Genomic DNA, 10,372 nt, shown 5'->3' on the forward strand with positions numbered 1-10,372 from the left:
CAATGTCGTATATATTTTTGACGCAATTTTTGGTTTGCTGAAACAGTAACTAATTGGCACGGGTTGTCTACGTGGCTAACCTCACTGATTGGCCGTGTCCGGTGGTGGCGGGTTTAATGACACATTTATATTTTACGCGATCTAACCCAAAAAACACCCTCTATTATGAAAAATTATTTGACTGCGGGGGGCGGGGGGGGGGCTACGCGCAGGGGTATGAGCTCTAGCGGAGGGGGGGGGGGGGGTACGGGGTAGAATGTGGGGTCAAAGGTTGTGTGGGGCGGTGGCGCAGTGGTTAGCGCGCTGCGCTACGAACCCGGTCCACCCTAGTTCGATTCCCGCTCACAGCCGAGAACACCCGTGACGATTATTTGAACCGGTCCTGGGCCTCCCCGAGGTCGACTCAGCCTTAAATGAGTATCGTACCTGGTGCGATGTTTAAACATAGCCACTGGGGAGACAAAGACGGCCGGGCGTGGTGTTGGCCACCCACCCCCTCGTGTGCTGTTCCGGCCTTCATATGTGCTCGCTAACAGAGATTGCCCCAAAAAATCTGTTAAGCCGATACGAGGGGTCTTTGTGTATGTGTGTGTGTTCACTGCTGTGTGTGTGTTCACTGCTGTGTGTGTGTTCACTGCTGTGTGTGTGTGTGTGTGTTCACTGCTGTGTGTGTGTGTTCACTGCTGTGTGTGTGTGTTCACTGCTGTGTGTGTGTGTGTGTTCACTGCTGTGTGTGTGTGTGTTCACTGCTGTGTGTGTGTGTGTGTTCACTGCTGTGTGTGGGTGTGTGTTCACTGCTGTGTGTGTGTTCACTGCTGTGTGTGTGTGTTCACTGCTGTGTGTGTGTGTGTGTGTTCACTGCTGTGTGTGTGTGTTCACTGCTGTGTGTGTGTGTGTGTGTTCACTGCTGTGTGTGTGTGTTCACTGCTGTGTGTGTGTGTTCACTGCCGTGTGTGTGTGTTCACTGTTGTGTGTGTGTGTGTGTTCACTGCCGTGTGTGTGTGTTCACTGCTGTGTGTGTGTGTTCACTGCTGTGTGTGTGTGTGTTTTCACTGTTGTGTGTGTGTGTGTTCACTGCAGTGTGTGTGTGTTCACTGCTGTGTGTGTGTGTTCACTGCTGTGTGTGTGTGTTCACTGCTGTGTGTGTGTTCACTGCTGTGTGTGTGTGTTCACTGCTGTGTGTGTGTTCACTGCTGTGTGTGTGTGTTCACTGCTGTGTGTGTGTGTGTGTTCACTGCTGTGTGTGTGTGTGTTCACTGCTGTGTGTGTGTGTGTGTTCACTGCTGTGTGTGTGTGTTCACTGCTGTGTGTGTGTGTTCACTGCTGTGTGTGTGTGTTCACTGCTGTGTGTGTGTGTTCACTGCAGTGTGTGTGTGTTCACTGCTGTGTGTGTGTGTGTGTTCACTGCTGTGTGTGTGTTCACTGCTGTGTGTGTGTTCACTGCTGTGTGTGTGTGTGTTCACTGCTGTGTGTGTGTGTTCACTGCTGTGTGTGTGTGTGTGTTCACTGCTGTGTGTGTGTGTGTTCACTGCTGTGTGTGTGTGTGTTCACTGCTGTGTGTGTGTGTGTGTTCACTGCTGTGTGTGTGTGTGTGTTCACTGCTGTGTGTGTGTGTGTTCACTGCTGTGTGTGTGTTCACTGCTGTGTGTGTGTGTGTTCACTGCTGTGTGTGTGTGTGTGTTCACTGCTGTGTGTGTGTGTGTTCACTGCTGTGTGTGTGTTCACTGCTGTGTGTGTGTGTGTGTTCACTGCTGTGTGTGTGTGTGTGTTCACTGCTGTGTGTGTGTGTGTTCACTGCTGTGTGTGTGTGTGTGTTCACTGCTGTGTGTGTGTTCACTGCTGTGTGTGTGTGTGTTCACTGCTGTGTGTGTGTGTTCACTGCTGTGTGTGTGTGTGTGTTCACTGCTGTGTGTGTGTGTGTGTTCACTGCTGTGTGTGTGTGTGTGTTCACTGCTGTGTGTGTGTGTGTGTGTGTTCACTGCTGTGTGTGTGTGTTCACTGCTGTGTGTGTGTGTGTGTGTTCACTGCCGTGTGTGTGTTCACTGCTGTGTGTGTGTGTTCTCTGCTGTGTGTGTGTGTGTGTGCTCTCTGCTGTGTGTGTGTGTTCACTGCTGTGTGTGTGTTCACTGCTGTGTGTGTGTGTGTGTGTTCACTGCTGTGTGTGTGTGTTCACTGCTGTGTGTGTGTGTGTGTGTTCACTGCTGTGTGTGTGTGTTCACTGCTGTGTGTGTGTGTGTGTGTTCACTGCCGTGTGTGTGTGTTCACTGCTGTGTGTGTGTTCACTGCTGTGTGTGTGTGTGTGTGTTCACTGCTGTGTGTGTGTTCACTGCTGTGTGTGTGTGTTCACTGCTGTGTGTGTGTTCACTGCTGTGTGTGTGTGTTCACTGCTGTGTGTGTGTTCACTGCTGTGTGTGTGTGTGTTCACTGCTGTGTGTGTGTTCACTGCTGTGTGTGTGTGTTCACTGCTGTGTGTGTGTGTGTTCACTGCTGTGTGTGTGTGTGTGTTCACTGCTGTGTGTGTGTGTGTTCACTGCTGTGTGTGTGTTCACTGCTGTGTGTGTGTGTTCACTGCTGTGTGTGTGTGTGTTCACTGCCGTGTGTGTGTGTGTTCACTGCTGTGTGTGTGTTCACTGCTGTGTGTGTGTGTTCACTGCTGTGTGTGTGTGTGTTCACTGCCGTGTGTGTGTGTGTTCACTGCTGTGTGTGTGTGTTCACTGCAGTGTGTGTGTGTGTTCACTGCAGTGTGTGTGTGTGTTCACTGCTGTGTGTGTGTTCACTGCTGTGTGTGTGTGTGTGTGTTCACTGCTGTGTGTGTGTTCACTGCTGTGTGTGTGTGTTCACTGCTGTGTGTGTGTTCACTGCTGTGTGTGTGTGTTCACTGCTGTGTGTGTGTTCACTGCTGTGTGTGTGTGTGTTCACTGCTGTGTGTGTGTTCACTGCTGTGTGTGTGTGTTCACTGCTGTGTGTGTGTGTGTTCACTGCTGTGTGTGTGTGTGTGTTCACTGCTGTGTGTGTGTGTGTTCACTGCTGTGTGTGTGTTCACTGCTGTGTGTGTGTGTTCACTGCTGTGTGTGTGTGTGTTCACTGCCGTGTGTGTGTGTGTTCACTGCTGTGTGTGTGTTCACTGCTGTGTGTGTGTGTTCACTGCTGTGTGTGTGTGTGTGTTCACTGCCGTGTGTGTGTGTGTTCACTGCTGTGTGTGTGTGTTCACTGCAGTGTGTGTGTGTGTTCACTGCTGTGTGTGTGTGTGTGTTCACTGCTGTGTGTGTGTGTGTGTTCACTGCTGTGTGTGTGTGTGTGTTCACTGCTGTGTGTGTGTGTGTTCACTGCTGTGTGTGTGTTCACTGCTGTGTGTGTGTGTGTTCACTGCCGTGTGTGTGTGTGTTCACTGCTGTGTGTGTGTTCACTGCTGTGTGTGTGTGTTCACTGCTGTGTGTGTGTGTGTTCACTGCTGTGTGTGTGTTCACTGCTGTGTGTGTGTGTTCACTGCCGTGTGTGTGTGTGTTCACTGCTGTGTGTGTGTTCACTGCTGTGTGTGTGTGTGTGTGCTCTCTGCTGTGTGTGTGTTCACTGCTGTGTGTGTGTGTTCACTGCTGTGTATGTGTGTTCACTGCAGTGTGTGTGTGTTCACTGCTGTGTGTGTGCTCTCTGCTGTGTGTGTGTTCACTGCTGTGTGTGTGTTCACTGCTGTGTGTGTGTGTTCACTGCTGTGTGTGTGTGTGCTCTCTGCTGTGTGTGTGTGTGTTCACTGCTGTGTGTGTGTGTGCTCTCTGCTGTGTGTGTGTGTGTTCACTGCTGTGTGTGTGTGTGCTCTCTGCTGTGTGTGTGTGTGTTCACTGCTGTGTGTGTGTTCACTGCTGTGTGTGTGTGTGTTCACTGCCGTGTGTGTGTGTGTTCACTGCTGTGTGTGTGTGTGTTCACTGCTGTGTGTGTGTGTGCTCTCTGCTGTGTGTGTGTGTGTTCACTGCTGTGTGTGTGTGTGTTCACTGCTGTGTGTGTGTGTGTGTTCACTGCTGTGTGTGTGTGTGTTCACTGCTGTGTGTGTGTGTGTGTTCACTGCTGTGTGTGTGTGTGTTCACTGCTGTGTGTGTGTGTTCACTGCTGTGTGTGTGTGTTCACTGCTGTGTGTGTGTTCACTGCTGTGTGTGTGTTCACTGCTGTGTGTGTGTGTTCACTGCTGTGTGTGTGTGTTCACTGCTGTGTGTGTGTGTGTTCACTGCTGTGTGTGTGTTCACTGCTGTGTGTGTGTGTGTTCACTGCTGTGTGTGTGTGTGTTCACTGCTGTGTGTGTGTGTTCACTGCTGTGTGTGTGTGTTCACTGCTGTGTGTGTGTTCACTGCTGTGTGTGTGTTCACTGCTGTGTGTGTGTGTTCACTGCTGTGTGTGTGTTCACTGCTGTGTGTGTGTGTTCACTGCTGTGTGTGTGTTCACTGCTGTGTGTGTGTGTGTTCACTGCTGTGTGTGTGTGTTCACTGCAGTGTGTGTGTGTGTGTTCACTGCTGTGTGTGGGTGTGTGTTCACTGCTGTGTGTGTGTGTTCACTGCTGTGTGTGTGTGTTCACTGCTGTGTGTGGGTGTGTGTTCACTGCTGTGTGTGTGTTCACTGCTGTGTGTGTGTTCACTGTGTGTGTGTGTGTTCACTGCTGTGTGTGTGTTCACTGCTGTGTGTGTGTGTTCACTGCCTTGTATGTGTGTGTGTTCACTGCTGTGTGTGTGTGTGCTCGCTGCTGCGTCTGTGTGTTCACCGGTGATGAATGATGATGAACCGAGGAGATAAAAGCGCTTTGATGCATTCACACTGCAGACTTAATTAAATACCAGATGCACACAGCGAATTGCCTTTATTGAGTGTTTGCAAGCGAAGCAATATATATAATACTGCATAACTCCAATGGAAGAAATAAACAGCTTATGTGTGTATTTGCTATATTGTGCTCGCAAATAAAAACATACTGCGTAATATTCTTTTACTGTATAACCCGCGTAATTATTTAAACAAAAGCGAAACGCAGCGATACAAATGACACGCTGTGTGTGTGTGGTGTTCGTGATGTGTGTACACGTGTTTAACGCACGATTCCGTATCAATTGCAATGAGCCGTGATCAATCCACTGCTGGATGAAGCTCTCTCAAAGCCGGTGGGCACCTACTCTTGGGTTTTTTCGGTAAAGTGACGTAGGTGAAAAATAATAGTAATAAAATAAAATAATAATAAATGAAAATAACTAAATTAAATCACGACGTTTCGGAGGCAACACAAGTCTCCGTCTTCAGGTGGGACCGTCACAGCCAAATTTACTGTATCAAGGCACGATCCTGCCAAAGCAATATTGAGTCTTGGTATTAAATACTGTGAGCCTTTTAGGTGTGGACTGTCGAGGAAAGTGCTGTTGCCGAGCACCTATTTATGGGCGAATGCAGTCAGCATCAGGCTCGACCGCCTTTGTCTCCCCTTTATCTCCGCAGTTTACGTATCACAATTAAGGCTGAGTCGACCTACGGGAGGCTACCAAACAGGTTCACAGACACCGCCTTCCGCCGCTGATGTTAACCGAGGCTGGGAGATCCGAACTCAGATTCTCCGGGTTCGTGGCGCATTGCGCGAATCACTGCGCCACCGCTCCCCACGAACACATACAATGCACGAAACAAAGATCGCCCGTATAGCCTTTGGGGCAAGTGCTGTTAGCGTACACCTCCGAAGGCCGGTCCTGCACATGCACGAGACGGTGGGTGGCTAACACCACGCCCGGCTGCCTTTGTCTGCCCAGAGCTGATGTTTACACACCACACCAGGTAATCGTTTGAGGCTCAGTCGAACTAGGGGAGGCCCAGGACCGGTTAAAAATATACTCCAGTAATTATTAGTCGTGGACTCCAGCAGACAGGTTCGTAGCGCAGTGCCATAACCACCGCTCCCCACGTCATAATAACACACACACACAGAGGCACTCACACGTGTCTAATAAATATACGATATGACACGTGTCGTGCACACACACTCACACACACACACGCAAGCACGCTCATCTCACACAAATGTGACCGTGCTGTCGATGTGCACAGGGTACATACACGCATGCACCTCCACTGCATATCAACAGCATGTATCCACGGTGCATTGACACCGCACTTGACCCACACGTGGCGTGCGCAAACATCACTGCGCCGTTAAATGTGAACATTGCCACTCACTCAACTCATCCATTATCAAGCGGCCTCTGCGGAGAAGTGTTCACCACTCGAGTCGGTTTTTTAACAAGTTGACAATATTGTGCGGCATATATTTGATTTATTTATAAGTAAGTGTTAATGGAACCCGAGGTGTTAAATTACGTGTGGACGCGATGTTAAATTTAGCCGTGCGTTAATTTTTTTGCGGTTAGCCGGACACCTCCAAACAAAGCAATCGACGCAGCTCACGTAGAAGGGAAATAATAGAATGATAAAAATTAAACAATAAAATCCTCACGACGTTTCGATTGCAACACCAGCAATCATCATCAGGTGTGAAAACCACAGGAAGAAATGTAAAAAATGTAAAAACAAATTCTTGCTGTGGTTTTCACACCTGATAATGATTGCTTGTGTTGCAATCGAAACGTCGTGATAATTTTATTGTTTTATATTTTTATTATTTTATTATTTCCCTTCTACGTGACTTTACCGAAAGAACCAAGAATATGAATCCCTGCTGTCACGAAAGCTTTAAATCGAAATTCAATAGACGCAGCTCACGCAAGTTCTGGTTAGCGAGCATCTATTAAGGCCGGAACGGCACGCACGAGGATGCCGTGACCATAACCACGCCCGGCCACCTTTGTCTACCTGGTAATGACGCATTATACACAGCGGAATATGCACTGTACTAATTTAAGGCTGAGTCGATCTAGGGGATGTTCAGATATGCTGTCACCGGGTTCACAGCGTAGTGTTCGAACCACTGCGCCACCGCTCCCCGTCCACAACGCTTTATGTAAACACACGATGTGCATGCACGCCGCATAATTCCTTGCGCCGTTATATGCGTACGGCAGAGGCATGTAATGCACAAGGGGTTGAGCGGTGGCGCAATGGTTAGCGCACTGCGATATGAAACTGATGCCACGAGTTCCACTTCCCCCCGGGCACGGCCACCATCAGTGGCGAAATCATGGTGGCTCGTGTCGTGACGAGTACTGCAAGATCCGAAATGTCTGTCCCGTGCTCGCTGAGCGGCCTTGCTATCCGGTTTGCCGAACGAATGCACTCATCACACACAAAGTGCTTGCCACAAATGAACTACAATACCCTTAAATGTCGATTTAAAGCTTTCGTGACTGCAGGGATTCATCTTATTGGTGCTTTCGGTAAAGTCACGTAGAAGGGAAATAATAAAACATAATAAAAATAAAACATAATAAAATGTATTTTATTATGTTTTATTATTTCCCTTCTACGTGACTTTACCGAAAGAACCAAGAAGATACAATACCCCTGCCGATCTCGTCAAGGAGCATAAACCGTCACGAGAACTCCGGTCATCCTCGTAGCAGCCGATTTTGGTCGACCACATTGCCGGATGAAGCTAGTGCGGGACCTGTAGCATCTGTTATAAAGGGGCCCTAAATTGAAAAAAATACACAAATATGAAAACACAAATGTGTAACTTGCGTAGTAAAGCAATTTTATTTTTCTCATTTGTTATCCAGCCAGATAACACCGAGTCGCTCATTAAAATGTTGAAGGCGGTATAGTACTATACTAATTGAGCAAGTGCAAAATCACTGAACCGGAATTGATAGCTTGAAAGCATTTAGCGCGGGGCCCTTTGAAGTGCGGAGTCCGTAGCATATGCAGCTACTTTTGCTACGTGGATAATCCGGCACTGGTTGGCCATCGAACAATGATGCGCTTCTGTGACCGTCTGGAACGCTCTTCCTTCTGATATCAGGAAGCCACTGGAGCTATGCACTTTCAAATCTAGTTTGAAACCCCATTTCTTTAGAACTGCTTCTTGTGTTTAGTTTGTTGTTCTTCCCCCGCACCTTCGATTAGCAGGGTTGGCTTACGTACGGCGCGAAAGAAGTGTAACATACATATCTGAACTAGTTCTAGGAATTCGCCCCCCCCCCCACCTTCACCAACCCACACGTGGCGAAGCATGGTCCCGAAATCCTCACGACCGACACGGCGTGGGGGAGACCTTCATCCAACAGTGGTTTGACAAAGGGCCGTGAATTATCACATCGTAATTATATCAGACAGCGCCCACACATGCGCATGTTTCACATAGACCACGGCTTCATAGCGTCTGTAACAGCGGGTAAATAAAAACACGCAGAGATGACATATGCGACGCAACACGTCAACACATCGCTGCATTGTAAATGTCGATATTGGTTTGGACGCAACAAGCATGTTTTTTTTGTATTTACCTGTGAAAAAGGCGGAGTTCTGATCTTCTTTGCTTTTTTGCATTATTAAATTGCCAATAGTCAAACGAGTAATGACTGAGTGATCGGCGAGGAATAAAACGCGTCCGAGGGGACATCCACAGACGAGACGGAGCTCTGAAATCAGCGCTCGTGTGCAGGTTCTCTGTGGGTTTTTATTTACTTCACGGGATAGTACGAGTCGGCGGTGGATAGGCCATGACTGAACATAAAAAAAATCTATTTTATGATTACGTTCATATAGCGTCTCGCAATCGCTGACGAACCACAGAAAAGGTGAAAGGCTGACTGACAGAGGCAGTGAGGTGGCTCCAACAATTGATCTGCAGCTCTCGATGAAGAATACTTTCATCCCTTTCGTTGTGGGAGCACACCGGAGCACCCTGAGAAACCCCACGCACGCGAGGGAGCAACGCTCTATGCCATACAGAAGGGACGGATGATCGCACGGGGGGGGGGGGCTACGTACGGTGCGAAAGAAGTGAAACATACCTACATAGCAGTTTACACTCCTCTCTGTGCTGCGTGCTGCTGGCGAGCCAGGGTATTGCTCTTCGGTGTCCACGTGAAGGGAGTCCTCACGACATCCATAAACACATTCCTGCGGAGGGAGCTGGTAGGAACGTTGGGTTGCTCGGTCAATGGCCAGGGTCAACGGCGGCGTGGTGTATTCCGCAAATATGCCCGACTGTGAGGGCGGGCACAAGCCGGCGTGAGTAGGTTAAACGTTGAGTTTTATCATGGCACCACGGGTGACCAGCCCCTCCCCACCCAGCCCCACCCCTCCCACCCCCCACCCAGCCCCATCCTCCTCACTCAGCCCCTCCCCACCCAGCCCCTCCCCACCAGCCCCTCCCCACCCAGCCCAACCCTCCCTACCCAGCCCCTCCCCACCCTCCCCTCCCCACCCAGCCCCTCCCCACCCAGCCCCTCCCTGCACGACGGACGGACGGACACAATGATCCCCTGTGGGCTGGTGTAACCAGGAGGTTCCTACGAGTATTAGAATATTGTAACACGCCGGTGAATGCCATGGTCATACATTCCCAGCTATGTGTGCTCCCCTACTGTGTCTGTGTGTGTGTGCTCACTGTGGCGTGTGTGTATGTGTGCAGTATTAAAATTGAGTATAGATTGTCATATCAAACCTTACATACGCACACTCACACAGGCAGCCGCTATACCATTATAAAGGGAACACATGCTATTGCTCCATTATGTATCGACACGTACACTCTACTGTATGTACACAGAGACCACACGCATACCATTACCAAACAGGGTCAAACGCAAATGCAGAATATGTGCAAAGAGACAGATGCCCATTTTAGCCGGAATAGACTGATGGGGAAAATCCTATTTGCAAGCGCCTTAAAGCGTTCGTCGTGGCCAATAGCCACTCCACGCAACAACAACAACACACACAATGCACGCGACACGCACAGATTACCCACAAAAGACTCACACTCACACCCACGAAGGTGATAATCCACACACGCGCACGCATCACACGTGGACACGTCATATAAGGCACATTCCATTCTCACGTCACACACACACACACCACACCACGTACGCATACGCATCCCGCAAAGACAAATATCCTTTTAACAACAACAACAACAACAATACAAAACGTGCTCATGCTGTTGGGGGCGAGTGTTGTTAGCGAGCACCTATGGAGGCCCCGACACATGCACGAAGGGTGGGTGGCTCACCACAACGTCCTGGCCGCCTTTGTCTCCCCGGTGCTAATGTATTGCGCATCGCACCAGATACTCATTTGAGGCTGTCGACCCCCACCCCCCCAGAGGAGGCCCAGAACCGGTTCAAATATCCGCCGCCACCGATGTCGGTCGTGAGCGGGTTTCGAACGCTGGCGGCCGATTTCGCAGCGCAGTGCGCTAACCACAACCCCACCGCTCCCCGCGCGCGCC

General features: G+C 49.6%; 1 long non-coding RNA gene across 1 annotated transcript in view; it reads right to left on the bottom strand.

Moving 5' to 3' along the window:
* Nucleotides 1-10,233, bottom strand: part of LOC144933155 (uncharacterized) — a 32,641-nt gene extending 22,408 nt beyond the window's left edge. Inside the window, exons 1-2 of the long non-coding RNA XR_013636987.1 lie at nucleotides 10,154-10,233; nucleotides 8,932-9,048 (exon numbers count right to left, since the gene is read on the bottom strand). This is a non-coding gene — a long non-coding RNA (uncharacterized LOC144933155). The remainder of the gene's footprint in view (nucleotides 1-8,931; nucleotides 9,049-10,153) is intronic.
* Between the last annotated feature and the right edge of the window lie 139 nt (nucleotides 10,234-10,372).

Source organism: Lampetra fluviatilis, chromosome 6, assembly GCF_964198595.1.
Source record: "Lampetra fluviatilis chromosome 6, kcLamFluv1.1, whole genome shotgun sequence".
In the NCBI taxonomy this organism is placed as follows: Eukaryota; Metazoa; Chordata; class Hyperoartia; order Petromyzontiformes; family Petromyzontidae; genus Lampetra; species Lampetra fluviatilis.